At 45.9% G+C, this 23,657-nt stretch overlaps 1 long non-coding RNA gene across 1 annotated transcript; it reads right to left on the reverse strand.

Annotated features, from left to right (window-relative positions):
- Nucleotides 1-10,528: 10,528 nt before the first annotated feature.
- Nucleotides 10,529-13,999, reverse strand: LOC131982309 (uncharacterized). Its single transcript, XR_009395373.1, has 3 exons — nucleotides 13,869-13,999; nucleotides 10,968-11,954; nucleotides 10,529-10,815 (listed from the first exon to the last, which is right to left on the reverse strand). It is a non-coding gene; the product is annotated as an uncharacterized LOC131982309 (long non-coding RNA).
- Nucleotides 14,000-23,657: the final 9,658 nt, after the last annotated feature.

The raw sequence follows: 23,657 nt of genomic DNA on the forward strand, positions 1-23,657 counted from the left end.
CTGAGAGACCATGTGAACCAGTAACTCTGCCGCTAAGACCATGTGAAGCAGTAACTTTGTCGCTGAGACCATGTGAACCAGTAACTCTGCCTCTGAGACCATGCAAACCAGTAACTCTCCTGCTAAGACCATGCGAACCGGCGACTGCCACTGAGACCATGCGAACCTGCGACTGCGACTGAGACCACACGAACCGGCGACTGCCACCGAGACCATGCGAACCGGCGACTGTGTCGCTGAGAGACCATGTGAACCGGTGACTCTGTCGCTGAGACCATGTGAACCAGTAACTCTGCCGCTGAGACCATGTGAACCAGTAACTTTGTCGCTGAGACCATGTGAACCAGTAACTCTGCCTCTGAGACCATGCGAACCAGTAACTCTGCCGCTAAGACCATGCGAACCGGTGACTGCCACTGAGACCATGCGAACCTGCGACTGCTACTGAGACAACACGAACCGGCGACTGCCACCGAGACCATGCGAACCGGCGACTGTGTCGCTGAGAGACCATGTGAACTGGTGACTCTGTCGCTGAGACATGTGAACCAGTAACTCTGCCGCTGAGACCATGTGAAGCAGTAACTTTGTCGCTGAGACCATGTGAACCAGTAACTCTGCCTCTGAGACCATGCAAACCAGTAACTCTCCTGCCAAGACCATGCGAACCGGCGACTGCCACTGAGACCACGCGAACCTGCGACTGCGACTGAGACCACACGAACCGGCGACTGCCACCGAGACCATGCGAACCGGCGACTGTGTCGCTGAGAGACCATGTGAACCGGTGACTCTGTCGCTGAGACCATGTGAACCAGTAACTCTGCCGCTGAGACCATGTGAACCAGTAACTTTGTCGCTGAGACCATGTGAACCAGTAACTCTGCCTCTGAGACCATGCAAACCAGTAACTCTCCTGCTAAGACCATGCGAACCGGCGACTGCCACTGAGACCATGCGAACCTGCGACTGCGACTGAGACCACGCGAACCGGCGACTGCCACCGAGACCATGCGAACCGGCGACTGTGTCGCTGAGAGACCATGTGAACCGGTGACTCTGTCGCTGAGACCATGTGAACCAGTAACTCTGCCGCTGAGACCATGTGAACCAGTAACTTTGTCGCTGAGACCATGTGAACCAGTAACTCTGCCTCTGAGACCATGCGAACCAGTAACTCTGCCGCTAAGACCATGCGAACCGGCGACTGCCACTGAGACCATGCGAACCTGCGACTGCTACTGAGACAACACGAACCGGCGACTGCCACCGAGACCATGCGAACCGGCGACTGTGTCGCTGAGAGACCATGTGAACCGGTGACTCTGTCGCTGAGACATGTGAACCAGTAACTCTGCCGCTGAGACCATGTGAAGCAGTAACTTTGTCGCTGAGACCATGTGAACCAGTAACTCTGCCTCTGAGACCATGCAAACCAGTAACTCTCCTGCCAAGACCATGCGAACCGGCGACTGCCACTGAGACCATGTGAACCAGAAACTCTGCCTCTGAGACCATGCAAACCAGTAACTCTGCCGCTAAGACCATGCGAACCGGCGACTGCCACTGAGACCATGCGAACCTGCGACTGCTACTGAGACCACACGAACCGGCGACTGCCACCGAGACCATGCGAACCGGCGACTGTGTCGCTGAGAGACCATGTGAACCGGTGACTCTGTCGCTGAGACATGTGAACCAGTAACTCTGCCGCTAAGACCATGTGAAGCAGTAACTTTGTCGCTGAGACCATGTGAACCAGTAACTCTGCCTCTGAGACCATGCAAACCAGTAACTCTCCTGCTAAGACCATGCGAACCGGCGACTGCCACTGAGACCATGCGAACCTGCGACTGCGACTGAGACCACACGAACCGGCGACTGCCACCGAGACCATGCGAACCGGCGACTGTGTCGCTGAGAGACCATGTGAACCGGTGACTCTGTCGCTGAGACCATGTGAACCAGTAACTCTGCCGCTGAGACCATGTGAACCAGTAACTTTGTCGCTGAGACCATGTGAACCAGTAACTCTGCCTCTGAGACCATGCGAACCAGTAACTCTGCCGCTAAGACCATGCGAACCGGCGACTGCCACTGAGACCATGCGAACCTGCGACTGCTACTGAGACAACACGAACCGGCGACTGCCACCGAGACCATGCGAACCGGCGACTGTGTCGCTGAGAGACCATGTGAACCGGTGACTCTGTCGCTGAGACATGTGAACCAGTAACTCTGCCGCTGAGACCATGTGAAGCAGTAACTTTGTCGCTGAGACCATGTGAACCAGTAACTCTGCCTCTGAGACCATGCGAACCAGTAACTCTGCCGCTAAGACCATGCGAACCGGCGACTGCCACTGAGACCATGCGAACCTGCGACTGCTACTGAGACCACACGAACCGGCGACTGCCACCGAGACCATGCGAACCGGCGACTGTGTCGCTGAGAGACCATGTGAACCGGTGACTCTGTCGCTGAGACGTGAACCAGTAACTCTGCCGCTGAGACCATGTGAAGCAGTAACTTTGTCGCTGAGACCATGTGAACCAGTAACTCTGCCTCTGAGACCATGCGAACCAGTAACTCTGCCGCTAAGACCATGCGAACCGGCGACTGCCACTGAGACCATGCGAACCTGCGACTGCTACTGAGACAACACGAACCGGCGACTGCCACCGAGACCATGCGAACCGGCGACTGTGTCGCTGAGAGACCATGTGAACCGGTGACTCTGTCGCTTAGACCATGTGAACCAGTAACTCTGCCGCTGAGACCATGTGAACCAGTAACTTTGTCGCTGAGACCATGTGAACCAGTAACTCTGCCTCTGAGACCATGCAAACCAGTAACTCTCCTGCTAAGACCATGCGAACCGGCGACTGCCACTGAGACCATGCGAACCTGCGACTGCGACTGAGACCACACGAACCGGCGACTGCCACCGAGACCATGCGAACCGGCGACTGTGTCGCTGAGAGACCATGTGAACCGGTGACTCTGTCGCTGAGACCATGTGAACCAGTAACTCTGCCGCTGAGACCATGTGAACCAGTAACTTTGTCGCTGAGACCATGTGAACCAGTAACTCTGCCTCTGAGACCATGCGAACCAGTAACTCTGCCGCTAAGACCATGCGAACCGGCGACTGCCACTGAGACCATGCGAACCTGCGACTGCTACTGAGACCACACGAACCGGTGACTGCCACCGAGACCATGCGAACCGGCGACTGTGTCGCTGAGAGACCATGTGAACCGGTGACTCTGTCGCTGAGACATGTGAACCAGTAACTCTGCCGCTGAGACCATGTGAAGCAGTAACTTTGTCGCTGAGACCATGTGAACCAGTAACTCTGCCTCTGAGACCATGCAAACCAGTAACTCTCCTGCCAAGACCATGCGAACCGGCGACTGCCACTGAGACCACGCGAACCTGCGACTGCGACTGAGACCACACGAACCGGCGACTGCCACCGAGACCATGCGAACCGGCGACTGTGTCGCTGAGAGACCATGTGAACCGGTGACTCTGTCGCTGAGACCATGTGAACCAGTAACTCTGCCGCTGAGACCATGTGAACCAGTAACTTTGTCGCTGAGACCATGTGAACCAGTAACTCTGCCTCTGAGACCATGCAAACCAGTAACTCTCCTGCTAAGACCATGCGAACCGGCGACTGCCACTGAGACCATGCGAACCTGCGACTGCGACTGAGACCACGCGAACCGGCGACTGCCACCGAGACCATGCGAACCGGCGACTGTGTCGCTGAGAGACCATGTGAACCGGTGACTCTGTCGCTGAGACCATGTGAACCAGTAACTCTGCCGCTGAGACCATGTGAACCAGTAACTTTGTCGCTGAGACCATGTGAACCAGTAACTCTGCCTCTGAGACCATGCGAACCAGTAACTCTGCCGCTAAGACCATGCGAACCGGCGACTGCCACTGAGACCATGCGAACCTGCGACTGCTACTGAGACAACACGAACCGGCGACTGCCACCGAGACCATGCGAACCGGCGACTGTGTCGCTGAGAGACCATGTGAACCGGTGACTCTGTCGCTGAGACATGTGAACCAGTAACTCTGCCGCTGAGACCATGTGAAGCAGTAACTTTGTCGCTGAGACCATGTGAACCAGTAACTCTGCCTCTGAGACCATGCAAACCAGTAACTCTCCTGCCAAGACCATGCGAACCGGCGACTGCCACTGAGACCATGTGAACCAGTAACTCTGCCTCTGAGACCATGCAAACCAGTAACTCTGCCGCTAAGACCATGCGAACCGGCGACTGCCACTGAGACCATGCGAACCTGCGACTGCTACTGAGACCACACGAACCGGCGACTGCCACCGAGACCATGCGAACCGGCGACTGTGTCGCTGAGAGACCATGTGAACCGGTGACTCTGTCGCTGAGACATGTGAACCAGTAACTCTGCCGCTAAGACCATGTGAAGCAGTAACTTTGTCGCTGAGACCATGTGAACCAGTAACTCTGCCTCTGAGACCATGCAAACCAGTAACTCTCCTGCTAAGACCATGCGAACCGGCGACTGCCACTGAGACCATGCGAACCTGCGACTGCGACTGAGACCACACGAACCGGCGACTGCCACCGAGACCATGCGAACCGGCGACTGTGTCGCTGAGAGACCATGTGAACCGGTGACTCTGTCGCTGAGACCATGTGAACCAGTAACTCTGCCGCTGAGACCATGTGAACCAGTAACTTTGTCGCTGAGACCATGTGAACCAGTAACTCTGCCTCTGAGACCATGCGAACCAGTAACTCTGCCGCTAAGACCATGCGAACCGGCGACTGCCACTGAGACCATGCGAACCTGCGACTGCTACTGAGACAACACGAACCGGCGACTGCCACCGAGACCATGCGAACCGGCGACTGTGTCGCTGAGAGACCATGTGAACCGGTGACTCTGTCGCTGAGACATGTGAACCAGTAACTCTGCCGCTGAGACCATGTGAAGCAGTAACTTTGTCGCTGAGACCATGTGAACCAGTAACTCTGCCTCTGAGACCATGCGAACCAGTAACTCTGCCGCTAAGACCATGCGAACCGGCGACTGCCACTGAGACCATGCGAACCTGCGACTGCTACTGAGACCACACGAACCGGCGACTGCCACCGAGACCATGCGAACCGGCGACTGTGTCGCTGAGAGACCATGTGAACCGGTGACTCTGTCGCTGAGACGTGAACCAGTAACTCTGCCGCTGAGACCATGTGAAGCAGTAACTTTGTCGCTGAGACCATGTGAACCAGTAACTCTGCCTCTGAGACCATGCGAACCAGTAACTCTGCCGCTAAGACCATGCGAACCGGCGACTGCCACTGAGACCATGCGAACCTGCGACTGCTACTGAGACAACACGAACCGGCGACTGCCACCGAGACCATGCGAACCGGCGACTGTGTCGCTGAGAGACCATGTGAACCGGTGACTCTGTCGCTGAGACATGTGAACCAGTAACTCTGCCGCTGAGACCATGTGAAGCAGTAACTTTGTCGCTGAGACCATGTGAACCAGTAACTCTGCCTCTGAGACCATGCAAACCAGTAACTCTCCTGCCAAGACCATGCGAACCGGCGACTGCCACTGAGACCATGCGAACCTGCGACTGCGACTGAGACCACACGAACCGGCGACTGCCACCGAGACCATGCGAACCGGCGACTGTGTCGCTGAGAGACCATGTGAACCGGTGACTCTGTCGCTTAGACCATGTGAACCAGTAACTCTGCCGCTGAGACCATGTGAACCAGTAACTTTGTCGCTGAGACCATGTGAACCAGTAACTCTGCCTCTGAGACCATGCAAACCAGTAACTCTCCTGCTAAGACCATGCGAACCGGCGACTGCCACTGAGACCATGCGAACCTGCGACTGCGACTGAGACCACACGAACCGGCGACTGCCACCGAGACCATGCGAACCGGCGACTGTGTCGCTGAGAGACCATGTGAACCGGTGACTCTGTCGCTGAGACCATGTGAACCAGTAACTCTGCCGCTGAGACCATGTGAACCAGTAACTTTGTCGCTGAGACCATGTGAACCAGTAACTCTGCCTCTGAGACCATGCGAACCAGTAACTCTGCCGCTAAGACCATGCGAACCGGCGACTGCCACTGAGACCATGCGAACCTGCGACTGCTACTGAGACCACACGAACCGGTGACTGCCACCGAGACCATGCGAACCGGCGACTGTGTCGCTGAGAGACCATGTGAACCGGTGACTCTGTCGCTGAGACATGTGAACCAGTAACTCTGCCGCTAAGACCATGTGAAGCAGTAACTTTGTCGCTGAGACCATGTGAACCAGTAACTCTGCCTCTGAGACCATGCAAACCAGTAACTCTCCTGCTAAGACCATGCGAACCGGCGACTGCCACTGAGACCATGCGAACCTGCGACTGCGACTGAGACCACACGAACCGGCGACTGCCACCGAGACCATGCGAACCGGCGACTGTGTCGCTGAGAGACCATGTGAACCGGTGACTCTGTCGCTGAGACCATGTGAACCAGTAACTCTGCCGCTGAGACCATGTGAACCAGTAACTTTGTCGCTGAGACCATGTGAACCAGTAACTCTGCCTCTGAGACCATGCGAACCAGTAACTCTGCCGCTAAGACCATGCGAACCGGCGACTGCCACTGAGACCATGCGAACCTGCGACTGCGACTGAGACCACACGAACCGGCGACTGCCACCGAGACCATGCGAACCGGCGACTGTGTCGCTGAGAGACCATGTGAACCGGTGACTCTGTCGCTGAGACCATGTGAACCAGTAACTCTGCCGCTGAGACCATGTGAACCAGTAACTTTGTCGCTGAGACCATGTGAACCAGTAACTCTGCCTCTGAGACCATGCAAACCAGTAACTCTGCCGCTAAGACCATGCGAACCGGCGACTGCCACTGAGACCATGCGAACCTGCGACTGCTACTGAGACCACACGAACCGGTGACTGCCACCGAGACCATGCGAACCGGCGACTGTGTCGCTGAGAGACCATGTGAACCGGTGACTCTGTCGCTGAGACATGTGAACCAGTAACTCTGCCGCTAAGACCATGTGAAGCAGTAACTTTGTCGCTGAGACCATGTGAACCAGTAACTCTGCCTCTGAGACCATGCAAACCAGTAACTCTCCTGCTAAGACCATGCGAACCGGCGACTGCCACTGAGACCATGCGAACCTGCGACTGCGACTGAGACCACACGAACCGGCGACTGCCACCGAGACCATGCGAACCGGCGACTGTGTCGCTGAGAGACCATGTGAACCGGTGACTCTGTCGCTGAGACCATGTGAACCAGTAACTCTGCCGCTGAGACCATGTGAACCAGTAACTTTGTCGCTGAGACCATGTGAACCAGTAACTCTGCCTCTGAGACCATGCGAACCAGTAACTCTGCCGCTAAGACCATGAGAACCGGCGACTGCCACTGAGACCATGCGAACCTGCGACTGCTACTGAGACAACACGAACCGGCGACTGCCACCGAGACCATGCGAACCGGCGACTGTGTCGCTGAGAGACCATGTGAACCGGTGACTCTGTCGCTGAGACATGTGAACCAGTAACTCTGCCGCTGAGACCATGTGAACCAGTAACTTTGTCGCTGAGACCATGTGAACCAGTAACTCTGCCTCTGAGACCATGCGAACCAGTAACTCTGCCGCTAAGACCATGCGAACCGGCGACTGCCACTGAGACCATGCGAACCTGCGACTGCTACTGAGACAACACGAACCGGCGACTGCCACCGAGACCATGCGAACCGGCGACTGTGTCGCTGAGAGACCATGTGAACCGGTGACTCTGTCGCTGAGACATGTGAACCAGTAACTCTGCCGCTGAGACCATGTGAAGCAGTAACTTTGTCGCTGAGACCATGTGAACCAGTAACTCTGCCTCTGAGACCATGCGAACCAGTAACTCTGCCGCTAAGACCATGCGAACCGGCGACTGCCACTGAGACCATGCGAACCTGCGACTGCTACTGAGACCACACGAACCGGCGACTGCCACCGAGACCATGCGAACCGGCGACTGTGTCGCTGAGAGACCATGTGAACCGGTGACTCTGTCGCTGAGACATGTGAACCAGTAACTCTGCCGCTGAGACCATGTGAACCAGTAACTTTGTCGCTGAGACCATGTGAACCAGTAACTCTGCCTCTGAGACCATGCAAACCAGTAACTCTGCCGCTAAGACCATGCGAACCGGCGACTGCCACTGAGACCATGCGAACCTGCGACTGCTACTGAGACCACACGAACCGGCGACTGCCACCGAGACCATGCGAACCGGCGACTGTGTCGCTGAGAGACCATGTGAACCGGTGACTCTGTCGCTGAGACATGTGAACCAGTAACTCTGCCGCTAAGACCATGTGAAGCAGTAACTTTGTCGCTGAGACCATGTGAACCAGTAACTCTGCCTCTGAGACCATGCAAACCAGTAACTCTCCTGCAAAGACCATGCGAACCGGCGACTGCCACTGAGACCATGCGAACCTGCGACTGCTACTGAGACCATACGAACCGGCGACTGCCACCGAGACCATGCGAACCGGCGACTGTGTCGCTGAGAGACCATGTGAACCGGTGACTCTGTCGCTGAGACATGTGAACCAGTAACTCTGCCGCTGAGACCATGTGAACCAGTAACTCTCCTGCTAAGACCATGCGAGCTGGTGACTGCCACTGAGACCATGCGAACCGGCGACTGCTACTGAGACCATACGAACCGGCGACTGCCACCGAGACCATGCGAACCGGCGACTGTGTCGCTGAGAGACCATTTGAACCGGTGACTCTGTCGCTGAGACCATGTGAACCAGTAACTCTGCCGCTGAGACCATGTGAACCAGTAACTTTGTCACAGAGACCATGTGAACCAGTAACTCTGCCTCTGAGACCATGCGAACCAGTAACTCTGCCGCTAAGACCATGCAAACCGGCGACTGCCACTGAGACCATGCAAACCTGCAACTGCAACTGAGACCACACGAACCGGCGACTGCCACCGAGACCATGCAAACCGGCGACTGTGTCGCTGAGAGACCATGTGAACCGGTGACTCTGTCGCTGAGACATGTGAACCAGTAACTCTGCCGCTAAGACCATGTGAACCGGTGACTCTGTCGCTGAGACCATGTGAACCAGTAACTCTGCCTCTGAGACCATGTGAAGCAGTAACTTTGTCGCTGAGACCATGTGAACCAGTAACTCTGCCTCTGAGACCATGCAAACCAGTAACTCTCCTGCTAAGACCATGCAAACCAGTAACTCTCCTGCTAAGACCATGCGAACCGGCGACTGCCACTGAGACCATGCGAACCTGCGACTGCTACTGAGACCATATGAACCGGCGACTGCCACCGAGACCATGTGAACCGGCGACTGTGTCGCTGAGAGACCATGTGAACCAGTAACTCTGCCTCTGAGACCATGCAAACCAGTAACTCTCCTGCTAAGACCATGCGAACCGGCAACTGCCACTGAGACCATGCGAACCTGCGACTGCCACTGAAACTATGCGAACCTGCGACTGCTACTGAGACCATGCAAACCGGCAACTGCCACTGAGACCATGCGAACCGGCGACTGCCACTGAGACCATGAGAACCTGCGACTGCCACTGAGACTATGCGAACCTGCGACTGCTACTGAGACCATGCGAACCGGCGACTGCCACCGAGACCATGCGAACCGGTGACTGCCACTGAGACCATGCGAACCTGCGACTGCCTCTGAGACTATGCGAACCTGCGACTGCTACTGAGACCATGCAAACCGGCGACTGCCACCGAGACCATGCGAACCGGCGACTGTGTTGCTTAGAGACCATGTGATCCGGTGACTCTGTCGCTGAGAGACCATGTGAACCAGTGACTCTGTCGCTGAGAGACCATGTGAACAATTTACATAATTTCATATGAAAAATACTATATAGTATCAATTTCTTTAAATCAAATTAGAATTTAAAGTAAAAAAATTAATATTTAACCTGAAATTAATATATTATTAATGCGGGCTTATTAAGGATATTTAACCCATCATTTCAGGACTGTCAATAATTTTTCATTTTATCCAATGAGACTTGAAGTTTATTTTTGCGTTTGTGGTAATCTACATTTGAATGTCATTATAGTCATGTTTTAGAAGATAAAACTAATGTTAATTGCAAAATGAATGTCATTGAAAATAATGTTAATGTCATTGAAAGGCCTTGAAAATCTACCATTGCTTTTTTTGTTTGTTTGATGTGCTTCTCTCTGGGTCAGGATTTGCAAAACTATCGTAAAATTTTGAAGCAACCAAGTAGGTTGATAGTTATGTATACAGATAGCTTTCCCCTGAGACGCCGGTGTTGGTCTCTTGCATGCAATGTTTAGACTTACCCTTTCCGCCCCCTCCCCAGCAACAACAATTAAAAATATCACAAAAGTTTTGTTAATCTAAAATATTACCATCAAGATGTAACCTCTCCTTGGATGGAAGTGTGTGCAATGGTTGGTTCAAAAAAAAAAGATGATGTTTAGTATGATTGACTTGCATTAAGTCATGTATTTAAATATACATTTCATGTTCGTGTTTGTTGAAATGGAATACAGACAATTTTTTGTGTATCACTTTGTGCAGAATTAACAATTGAAGTATTTTTTAAAAAGCTTATCTTTTCAACTGGTGAACGGGGGCAAGTGGGTCCAGAGGTCATCCAGCTGTTCTTGGACTGTGGGGGTGTCTGTATTTTCAGAACCTGATGACACACAATACCAAATGTATTCATACATTATAAATACTCAATTGTGAATTAATATTTTATTATTCAAAGGAAGTAGTTAAGACAGCAGATTGTATTATCAGGCCATGTCTGTGTCCACTGTGATGGGGAAAAAAACAAACCCATACCTTGTAGACTGGAGAAGGAGTTGTGGGTCCGTTATCCATCATCCACAGCCGGCTGGTTGACGGAGGTCTTTGAGGTACCCCATGGTCGGAAGTGGTTGGGCTAAGTGGGGCAGGATCTGCAAGGTCGAGACTTGTCCAACGCACTTTCTGAGCGGCATCTTGGAAGCAGTGGTCTTCCTCGTCTCACTTGGTTCTGCAATATACAATAGCCTGTACAACAATAACTCACAAAATAACACAATTGTAACAATAATATGCAATTGTAAGTGATCTGAACTAAATTAATTTGCTAACTTAACTGTCCCTAGACCAGCATAAAAAGCTAAACTAAACAAACTAAATACTCTACTATAAACCTAACCTATTCCTAACCTAACCTAAATATAAATGTGCAAAAAATATGAAAAGTTAGCTTAGTCTGTCTTGAAGATGCTGGACACAGGAAACCTGGAAAAGTCAGAAAATGCAGTGACTTCTATACTATATATTGAGGACCACATGCTGAAAAATCTGCATAATGACAACAAACAACAACATGGTGATGGCTTCTCTGGTTTTAGCCTACAAAATGAATAAATACAACATGTTAATGAGACAGCAATACTTAATTAGATGAGAGTTTGACCAAGCATCAATTAATGAATGAACATTATTGTTACAATTTTTTTTTTACCAGTTACCAGTTTTTGTACTAAGAATCTATTTTACCCCTATTCTCTGATTTAAAAATAAATAAATACACGAATAATACTAATAATATTGATTATCCCAAATGCACCGTTCCTTCAAATATATTTGTATATCACTATACATGACATCACAGAACAGTGGTTGAAAGTTCTTTATAAATAATAATTTCAGTGTTTCTCAACATTACAGAAGCATTTTTTTTAAATTGCTTACCTGAAAAGGTGAAGACAAACAACTGAATGCTGAAGGTCAATGAAGAACTGGATACTCAAGTCTTTTAGGTGAAGTAGTGTTTATCTAGAACAGGATGACAACCGTGAGCATTGCAGCAATGTAACAGTAATGTGTTATTAATGTTTTAAATAACTGAATTAATGTATCACTTATTCATAAAAATCAGTATGAAGTTGAATATAATAATTTGGATTAAATACACATATAGCACCTCTAGAAACATAGCAAAAATTTCAGCATATGTGCCCCTCTGCATCCTTTATAGATAATATAAATTTTAACTTTCTTCATACATTTTTTACGTGTTTTATACATTTTTATAGCACCCATGGTCCTCAGGGGTCAAAAAGGACCTCATGACATTAGACTGGTTATAGGAAATGTAGAAAAAAATATTACCAACTTTTTTTTCACCTTTTAAGGTAACTCATGACCAAAAAAAATTATATTTCATTTTAATTTTTTTTTTCATTAATATTGGTCAATTTTATTCAGATATACAAATATCAAAACATAAGTTTCACTAAAAGTTGACATGACCTACTCTGTGCATTCCAATCAAGAATTATTTTTTCCACTATTACTATTGAAAAAAGTATCCAGGGTTTTTTTTTTACTTTTTTCTCTCTTGAAATGGAGGCCAAATTTTGAATATTTGACTAAAATTGACCGATGATAAAGAAAAAATTATAGACAAAGACCAGTAAATAAATGGTCAAGCTGTAAATCTGTGAGGTGAAAAACAGGATTAAAGCTTGCTAAGAAGATGAATATGAATGGATAGGTTGATAATTCTATTGACACCACAGCTCGGTAACACCATGGTAATAGTTGATGGTACCACTTGAGGCCACACACACACACACACACACACACACACACACAGAGTACATTAATATTAGTCATAGGAACACAAATTTCAGGTACCAGTTGACATGACAAATTGGAAAAAAGAAATGGTAATAGTTTTGGTAATAGTCTGCTAACAGTAGTGAGTAACATTGACATTGACACAATTTAAATTTAAATGGTGAAGTAAACTACCAGTTCATCATTACAGTACATTTTTACAGCCCTGACTCCATGGTTAAATGTATATCCCCATGATTATCTTTTCTTTTTAACCTCTCATTACCAAGCGACATGAGTTTCAGTTTAATATTATCCAAATACACCGAATGTTCAAATTTAGCCATTGATGAGTATGACATTGGTATTACTATTACACCTTATTACATAAGAATACCAAAACATCCTCACAAAAAACAGGACTACATTATCAAGAAGCTACCATCAAAATCCACATACAATTAGCTACATATCACAGTTAAACAAAAATTAGTCAGGCCAACATTGTACACAAACCCTACATTAAAAATGGCATTTGGACAACATTAATCAAGGAAAATAGCATAAGCTAGCAATTTTTAGCATTATTATTATATTATTATTATTATTATTATTAGCATAATGACCCCTTCCCAGATAGACACAAGACAAAACACAGCAATCATAAACTTTTGTGGCCTAGATTATCAACCCACAATGCATTATAGGCTGTCTGTCAGTAGCATCAAATCAGTCAAACCATGCAATGCACTCTTAGAATCAATAGTGTTTGCTAACACCAGACACATCTACTGTTATAACAACTGTTAGCATCATGGTAACTGTAACATGGAGTAACTGTGAAGATATTCTGCCTCGACGGACCATTTCTAAATTGCTTCGACATGATGCCAAAGCTAGCTCGCTAGAGAGCGCTAGCTCAGACCCAAGACCAGTAGCCGCGAATAAATTAGCAAAATAAAATGACAAACATCGTCCAAAAAAACCTCAAATAACTTGCAACTACATTTCACAAAATTTTCGACAGTAGTTTAAAAGTTCAAATATGAAAATGCTGACATTATAAGGCACAATTGTAACGGTAGTATGCTAGCGAAATATACAGCAAATAAAAACATGTCTTCTTACCTCAGACGAAAAGCCAGAGAGGCCCCCAGACGAGCTCCGGCTCCACATCCTCCTCTCTCCGGACCAGCGCTCCAGTCTCTGATCAGAAGGTCTTCCAATGTTCATCAAACAACCGTTGTTGTTCTTTAGATGATGCCGCCGCTACCAGCTGTCAGCAGTAAACTGAAAAGGCACCCAAGTGGAGGGCTGGAAAATGACCAATCATAAGAGGCCTGGGGTCAGCCTTGGCCCCGCCCCCAATGTGTCAAAAGTCCTCGCTCCGCGCGAATAGAGCTCCACCGCGAGCGAGCACGGGGGAGAATCTGCTTCACTCAGTTGCTGAATATGTGCGCGAAGATCAAACAAGTGCGCGCGGCAGTTGAAATCTGCGCGCGTGACACGAAATAAATGCGCATGCAGATGTGTTATCGCTCGCACGACTTTTGACTCAAATATGACGCCATAAAGTAACAGCATTTTTTAACCTTTTTATTAGCAGTGATGAAGCGTAGAGTTGTAGTCGTGAACGTCATGAAACAACCGTTGTTGTTCTTTAGATGATGCCGCCGCTCCCAGCTGTCAGCAGTAAACTGAAAAGGCACCCACGTGGAGGGCTGGAAAATAACCAATCATAAGAGGCCCGGGGTCAGCCTTGGCCCCGCCCCCAATGTGTCAAAAGTCAGTCACTCAGTTGCTGAATATGTGCGTAGATCAAACAAGTGCGCGCGGCAGTTGAAATCTGCCTGCGTGACACGAAATAAATGCGCGTGCAGATGTGTTATCGCTTGCGCGACTTTTGACCATAGATTTTGACTCAAATATGACGCCATAGTTCTTGTTTCTAAATGGGTTTGCCGTGACACGGAGCAGAGACCTTGCAGTCCAGCGGTGCATGCTGTCTCTCTGAAGCAGAGGATGGCAACAGGTCCTGGCTGCAGACCTCCACTGTCAGGCCCCTACCTCCACTGTCAGGTCCCTCCACTGTCAGGCCCGGAAGTGCACGGGATACATTTCAAAATAAAACTGCAGACCTCCTCTGTCAGGCCCCTCCACTGTCAGGCCCGGAAGTGCACGGCATACATTTCAAAATAAAACTGCAGACCTCCACTGTGAGGTCCGTACCGCCGCAGGCTCCACTCTCAGCCCCGGAAATGCAAGGGATACATTTCAAAATAAAATCGCGAATGCACTTCCGGTTGAATCGTTCTTCACAAATGAATTAATTTGTAAACAATATGACAAAATATATCAATCCCCGGTCTATTGTATATATTGTTTTTATTTGTATAGTAAACTTTTGATTCGTCAGTGCACACATTTGCTCTTAAGCTATTACTCATATTCATAAGCCAACATCTCATAAGATGTCATAGGCCTATACTGTACATTATATCAGTATACAGAGTACTTCACCGCCTTTTCATTATGATTTAATTTTGACTTTATTGCACTGCTCTTTTTCTATACATTTGTTTCAGTTAGTTTTTCTGTTGTATTATTCTGTATTTTTATTCTTAACCACCATAAGAGCATAAGAGCAGCTTCAGCAACAGACTCATTCAACCCCGCTGCTCCAAGGAACGATACAGAAAGTCCTTCCTTCCTTCTGCAATAAGACTATACAATTCATGTATCTCTGCCAGAACCAACATTACTGAAATGCAATAAATCTATGCACGACAGTTTTTACTATTATTATTATTATATATATTATATTATTATTATATATACTGTTGCTGACATTACTATTATTATTACTATATACTGTAATATACTACTATTATTATTATACCAGCCTTATTTATTATTATTATTACTATTATTATTATATATTTATATATTATATATCATATTATTTTATTTATAATTATTTTATTTTATAGTGTTACTATTTATTTATTATTACATATTATGTACTATATACTGTACTATTATTACAATTATATACCGTCTAGTCACCATAGCATTGTTACCATCATATCATCAGTATCATTACCATCATCTTACCAACCATCCTACCAACTCATCTGCTTCTTTTAACTTGTGTCCTTGTTCTATTCTGTGTTTTTTTCTATTGTTGTTTTTATTTATGCTGTTAGAAAAATTGCATGAGGAAACCTTGAAAACTGATAATCTGTCACCGACAGAAAAAATCTGTCACCAACAGAAAAAACCTCACCATTTTTCTGCGCATTCTTTGATGGGGAAATGAAGAGCTGGAGAACGTCCAAGTTTCTCAGTTTAACAAAAGTTTTATTACAATACGTCAAAAAATGTGCACTTTACAGAGATCTCCGGGTTCAAAATTAACTCATGTCCCTGAATACAAACAGACGTGTTTCAGTTCGTGAAGTCTGAACCACGACTCCCTCCCTGGAACCCATTAAAATACTAACATTTGTTTACAAAACATGCTGGTCGATTTCTTCCAGGAAGTCCCGCCTTCTTGATCCGCTCATTCGCCAGTCTTCTTTCATACCGTCACACATCAGGCCACCTGGGCAATACAATCACTGCTTCCCATAACAAAGCCTTGTGGCCTGCTAACAAACTTGTTAGCACAAACATTTTTCCTTGTTATGACTTACAGAGATTCTCACACGGGATTTTCATTCGGCCTTCTGTGGTCTCCCCTCTCCAGACACACATACACACTCACAAATGCACATACACACACAGCAAAAACTGTGCACCAATATATCTGGATGTCATTCTTTGTGATTTATAGAATCTTAATCAGTTTAAGCAAATGGAATATATGTAATTAAAGTAATCATAGTTTTCTACATCAATATTAACACACAAACACAATCAATGTATCAAATCATATTGTCTGACTTAATATAAATGCATAGAGATATTTATTACAGTCAAGGTTTGACCTTTGATAGTGATCTGCGTCACCCACAGAGAACAGAGACAGACCACAGAAGCAGAAATAAAGCATAAAACCATTTACCAATATAGAAAATAATCAATTATTTTAACAATGCTACCTCAGTATCTTATTCTATTGTATTTCATTGTACTTGAATACCGGACTGCTGTGACAACCGAATTTCCCTTCGGGGATGAATAAAGTAATATCTATAATCTATCTATCTATTTATCTATCTATCTATCTATCTATCTATCTATCTATCTATCTATCTATCTATCCATCCATCCATCCATCCATCCATCCATCTATCCATCCATCCATCTATCTATCTATCTAAATTTCATGTTTGGTTCTATGTCTATGCTAATTATGTTCTTGTGCTGCTAGAACACCTAAGTAACACTAAATACTACCCTAACTCTTGATATCTACAGTATAAGCCATGTAAAATTATTAAGTGATCAACGAGAAAACAAAAACACACACAAAAAAAAACATCAAGTCACAACATGATCAAATGTTCTGTAGACCTTTACTCACACATACACACACACTCACTCAGTGGGACATTCATAATAAGCCAAATAATTTATTTTCTCTATTATTTCTTCACAAAATCTTCAAATGTCATCAGGGTTGTGAAATGTGAATTTGAATGGCTCCAGGGTTGCTTCTCTTTCATTCTCGTCCAAGTCTTCTTTCCACAGCCTCCCATACTGTAAAGCATAAAATAGGCTATATCATGTGTTTGAATTATAGTACATGAACTTCAATTCAAACTAGGCCTGCAAGCAGGACTGAACGGGACCGAGCCGAGTGGAGCCGTCGGGGGAGGCCATGTCAGCGGAGGCCACGTCGGGCGCGGTGCTGTAGGCTCAGTCCCTATGCGTACCAAATGGTGTGTCTCCTACCACTGTGCTCGGGGTAGGGGTAAAACATGTTACTTGCTGTTGCCAGCAGGGGGCGCTATGAGTGTGTGTCAATATTGACATGTGGGTGTGTTCAGGACTGGACCCTCATCACGTGTGCGGAATTTGTGACAGATTGGACAATGTATAGTCAAGTTATCCAGTCTGGTGTTAAATGGCGAGACGCCATATTTGTCACCATGGCACGCCCACATAGTGTGACCGTCGGGAAAGATTTGAATAACTTTTGATCCCAAAGGCCGTGTGATGGTACTGACCAAGTTTGAAGGCAATGGGATTAAATCTGTTGGAGGAGTTATGTAAAGTATGCAACGTGGTCATTGTGTGAAAGGGGGCGTGGATAAAGCATAAGGGGCGGGGCTTGATGAAAGATGGTTATTTAGAAGTGTTAAGGGCTGGACTCTGATGAAGCATGAGAAGTTTGGAGCAGATGGGACAAAGTATGTAAAAGTTATAAAGATCTGTTGTTTTTTGGCGAGACGCCATATTTTGCCGCCATGCCACGGCCACATAGTGTGAGCGGCGGTAAAGATTTGAATAACTTTTGATCCCAAAGGCCTTGTGATGCTACTGAGCAAGTTTGAAGTCAATCAGAAGAAATCTGTAGGACGAGTTCGTTAAAGTATGCGGGGTGGAAATGGCCAAAAACAGTAGTAAACACCGTGTTCGACTCAAGATAGCCGACTTCCTGTACGTTTTCGGGTATGGGTTCTTGAGAGTTTTTGGTGCGGGTGCCCTTGATACACATATGTACCAACTTTCGTGTGTGTACGTGAAAAAAACCTATATTGTGAGGCTGTTTTGAAATTTTCAAGGGGGCGCTACTGAGTCATTTCGCAAGGTCCATTCGTGCGACTACCAGAATACGTAAATTTCACGGGAGATTGATGTATCTCCCAAAAATGGTGAGTTTTTGAATATGAGAAAGGCCCCAAAAAGACAATTCATTTCGGAAAAAAATAATAATAATAACTAGGACTGCGCGCAGTACTGAACGGGCCCTCGCAGAGTGGAGCCGTCGGGGGAGGCGCCGTCAGGGGGAGGGCACGTCGGACGCGGCGATGTTGGATCAGTCCCTATGCATACCAAATTGCGTGTCTCCTACAACTGTGCTTGTGGTAGGTGTAAAACATGTTACTTCCTGTAGCCAGCAGGGGGCGCTATGACTGTGTGTCACTATTGACCCGTGGGTGTGTCCCGGGCTGGACCCCAATCACGTATGTGAAATTTGGGACAGATTGGACAATGTATGGTCAAGTTATGCAGTCTCGTGTGTTATGGCGAGATGGCATATTTTGGCGGCATGCCACGCCCACATAGTGTGACCGTCGGTAAAGCTTTCAATAACTTTTGATCCCAAAGGCCTTGTGATGGTACTGACCAAGTTTGAAGTCCATAGGATGAAATCTGTAGGAGGAGTTCGTTAAAGTATGCGACCTGGAAATGGCCAAAAACGATGACATGTGCGATATTCAAACCAAGATGGCGGACTTCCTGTTGGGTTTGAGGTATGGGTCCAAGAGGCTGTTTGGTGCGTCTCCACATGATTAATGTGTGTACCAAATTTCGTGTCTCTACGAGAAACCTACTGCTGGGGCTAGGCGTTAAAGTTGTTACTTCCTGTTGCCAGCTGGGGGCGCTATGACTGTGTGTCAATATTGACATGTTGGTGTGTTCAGAGGTGGACCCTTATCACGTGTAAGAATTTTGGGCCAGATGAGACAATGTATGGTGAAGTTATACAGTCTCGTGTTTCATGGCGAGACGCCATATTTTGCCGCCATGCCACGCCCACATAGTGTGACCGTCCGTAAAGCTTTCAATAACTTTTGATCCCAAAGGCCTTGTGATGGTACTGACCAAGTTTGAAGTCAATGGTACGAAATCTGTTGGAGGAGTTATGTAAAATACGCAACGTGGTCATTTTGTAAAAGGGGGCGTGGATAAAGCTTAAGGGGCGGGGCTTTATGAAATATTGTTATGTAGAAGTGTTAAGGGCTGGACTGTGATGAAGCATGAGAAATTTGGAGGAGATGTGACAAAGAATTGGAAAGTTATAACGATCTCGTGTTTTATGGCGAGACGCCATATTTTGCCGCCATGCCACGCCCACATAGTGTGACCGTCGGTAAAGCTTTCAATAACTTTTGATCCCAAAGGCCTTGTGATGGTACTGACCAAGTTTGAAGTTGATCGGGTAAAATCTGTAGGAGGAGTTCGTTAAAGTATGCGGCCTGGAAATGGGCAAAAACAGCAGGAAACGCCTTGTCGGTCCAAGATGGCCGACTTCCTGTACGTTTTAGGGTATGGGTTCTTGAGACTTTTTGGTGCGTCTTGCCATGGTACATGTATGTACCAAATTTCGTGTCTCTACGACATTCCTGTGCGAGGGGCTGAATTTTCTTGACTTTCCAGGGGGCGCTGTTGAGTCATTTTGCCACGCCCATTCCTGGGACCACTAAAATCCGTAAATTTCACGTGAGATTTATGTATATTCCAAATTTGATGACTTTTTGAATATGATAAAGCCCCCAAAAAGGCAATTACTATTGGTTATGAAAAAGAATAATAATAATAATAAGAAACGGACCAATTTCAATAGGGTCCTCGCACCTCGGTGCTCGGTCCCTAATAATAATTCCTTCAATTACAATAGGGTCCTCGCACCATCGGTGCTCGGTCCCTAATTAATGTATACAGCCTGCAAACTTATTGTTTGTCTTGTCTTTGCTTACAGGTAAAATGGCCACTTGCACCAGGTAGTGTAAATGAGGCCATACTTATGTAGAAGAAGTAATAATGACTACGAAAGTACGAAAGCCGGCATGCTTCTTAATAAACACACCACCACAGCAAACCTCTCAACTGGACTCGATGATTTCTGCGACAGTTAAAAGCAAAATATACTCAAGTATCAAAAATAAAAGTACTGATGGTGCAGAAGCATTTCAGTTACTATTCGGTTTTTTATACACTGTAGTATACAACAGAGGTGGAAAAATAAAAGTAAAAATGTTCCATGTAGTTCTGACACATGTTGATTCCACAAGTTCAAAAATATGTTTTCAACTTTGTGACTATGCTCAATTAATGCACGGAGAGTTAACAAAATTTTTTCATAACTTACATACAAACAAATGCAGTTACTTTACGTTATGCACTAAAAAGTTAAGAATCATTAGGTGTTGATGCAAACCACCATTGGTGAAAGTAAACTTTGAAGTCATCTAACTTAGCTTCAAAACGACAACCCAAACCGACATATAACATTTGGTAATTTGCGTCATTAATGACTTCTATAACCACTATTACAACGGCATGTATATTGACGAAGAACACAAACTATGCATTTACTTTCTCTGGATAATAAAAATCAGAAACTCACCGATACTCGCAGAATAAGCTTACTCTTCTTCTTTTCGAACATATGCGCTCTCGCTGGTCTCTCTCGAATTCAAAGGGCAGGTGAAAATGACCCTCCCAAAATGTCCTCCCCACCTCCCCACGCCCCAAAAAACGTCCTCACTTCCGGGCCTGACAGTGGAGGGGCCTGACAGTGGAGGTCTGCAGCCAGGTGCCTCTCGAGGATGGCGGTTGTCGGCTTGATTGCTCTGCTCTGATTGGTCAACACCTGGCCACCTGGTTGCTCCTCCAAGACAGACATTCTAACTTAACGGACATGGTGTTTTTTCAAAAAGCATGAGACCTTATAACTTGACCATACATTGTCCAATCTGCCTTAAACTTGTCATGCATGATGATGGTTCATCACTGACCAGTTCTACATAACAATATTTAATAAATTCCCGCCCTTTTTGATTAGCCACGCCCCCTTTCATAACTAATAAACTGTCCTAGAAACTTGTATAAGGTGTCAGATTACTCGGCATAGAGTTCCTGTTTAATTGGTGGTTGATTACCCCGCCCCTTTTTATTAGCCACGGCCCATTTTACTAACTAATGAACCGTTTGTCTGCGAATAGGTAGCAAGTACTTTTGCTCTTTGGAACCCCCATATTATCAATACACCGAAAGCCATAGTTTATGGTTGTAAAGTTTCATGATGGATTGATGGATGATGGAAAGATTTCATGGTCACAGCAGATCATTATACACAAGCTTTCCAGTCATACCCAATTTAGGCTTTTAGGCACTTCAAAGACTGTTCAGAGAGGATTTCAGAATAGGTGAAAATAACACTGTTGTACTGCAAAAACTGCACAAAACTGGGGCTGGGGATTAGCAGAGATTTTATGTCTGTAAAGGGTGAATTTGGTGAACAGTATTGGACTGTTACCTTGATTACAGTTATGGTTTGAAATTTGTTGGTAACATTTGGGATAATGTAGGTACACAGCTCAACGACATATATAACTAAATATAGCTGTAGTCGTTTTTATACATTTCAATGTACGGACATTACACATTATACCTTTTAACCAAAGAAACTACACCTATTGGCAACAAATATTTTTTTAAAGGAAGACATTCATTCATACTCACTTTTTGGCCTCACTGGAATTTGTATTGTCATGTGTTTCTTTGTGTTTATGTGTGTCATCTGTGTTTATGGCAGATGTATTTTCCAAAATTGCTTCTAAAATAAATCTAACTTGACATGACTGTCTAGTGATGGTTTGCTTACACGATATGTTGCATAACTCCAGTTTCTCAATCTCTCCATTTTCTTTGTTTTCACTCTCTCATTTTCTCTGCATCTGTTTGTCCCAATATTTTTTCTCTCTGGCTGTGCATTTGTCTCTTTCTCAGTCAGTTTGATTCTTTATTCAGTCCATTAAGTCAAGCCAAAGTAGTGTACATAGGTTTGTAAAAAATATATATACACTTTAATATAAAACATACTGAAGTGATTATTTGCTTGATTTATGAACTCTACAAGAATAGAGTCAGTCATCATCATTTACAATCTCTTTCTGACTGTATTAGCTGCAGACTCGTCCTCCTAGAAGTTTGTCCCCATACTTGCCCATACTTATGGGATTCTAACCGCTGATAAACCCCCATTCAGTATTGTAATAATGACCAAATCAGTTGTATTAACTTTACATCACGGTAGGAACCTAATATGAAGTTGGACCCAATGAAACTTCAATAGATCCAACACCAATAACTACACAGAGCTCTTAATAATTACTCTCCAGGTGTTTTGAAGCAGAACAATCAGATGTTAGTTTGTTCAAAGGCTTTCTGATGTTACTTGGAAAACCAGAACAATTGATAAATAGTGTTTTCAGTTCAGGTATCACCGCCATCTTATCTAAAAGCCATGAAAGTAACCAGCATCAATGCTTTCAGGCTCAAACATTATTGTAATTGATTCTCTGTGTTCTCTTTGAAATAGTTCACTCTCTCAACATATTGATGTGTACAAATAACCACCACAATGAAGGTAGATTTGTCCACATGGCGGATATCAATGTCTTTGGGTGAAGCAAACTTTTGCTTGTGTTTTTTTGGATGTTACCACACGGAGTTAAAAGTCGGAGAGTTTCAAATCCTATACTTTCAGGCACCAGATCCCTCTTTCCCCATTTTCCTCCCTGATTTCTTGGGCTGTACCATTACCTCAAAGCTTAATTCATCTATTTTATTTCTTTTTTGTGTTAATATGGGGGGATAAATGTAAGCTGCTTTGGACAAAAGTTCCAGGCAAAATAACTGTACACTAACTGTAATAATAATTGCAAATTGGATGTATTTCTCTGATCAGATAATTCCAGCGTCAAATCATCACATTATCAATTCTAAGTTGGAGGATTTTTTTTGAAAAATATGTTTATAGTCCTGAAATTAAAGTATTGGAAGATTTTAAATAATATCCATCCCTATGTTGAATGCAGTCACAAATTTTAGCCAGGTGGACAAACCACTGTTACTAGCACATCCCTGCAGCCAAAACACACCACACAAACAAATGAAGACAGGAAATACCACAAAATAAGAACAAAATAAGGAAACCAAATCCCAGATGATGAAATG

Source organism: Centropristis striata, chromosome 12 (genome assembly GCF_030273125.1).
Source record: "Centropristis striata isolate RG_2023a ecotype Rhode Island chromosome 12, C.striata_1.0, whole genome shotgun sequence".
Classification (NCBI taxonomy): Eukaryota; Metazoa; Chordata; class Actinopteri; order Perciformes; family Serranidae; genus Centropristis; species Centropristis striata.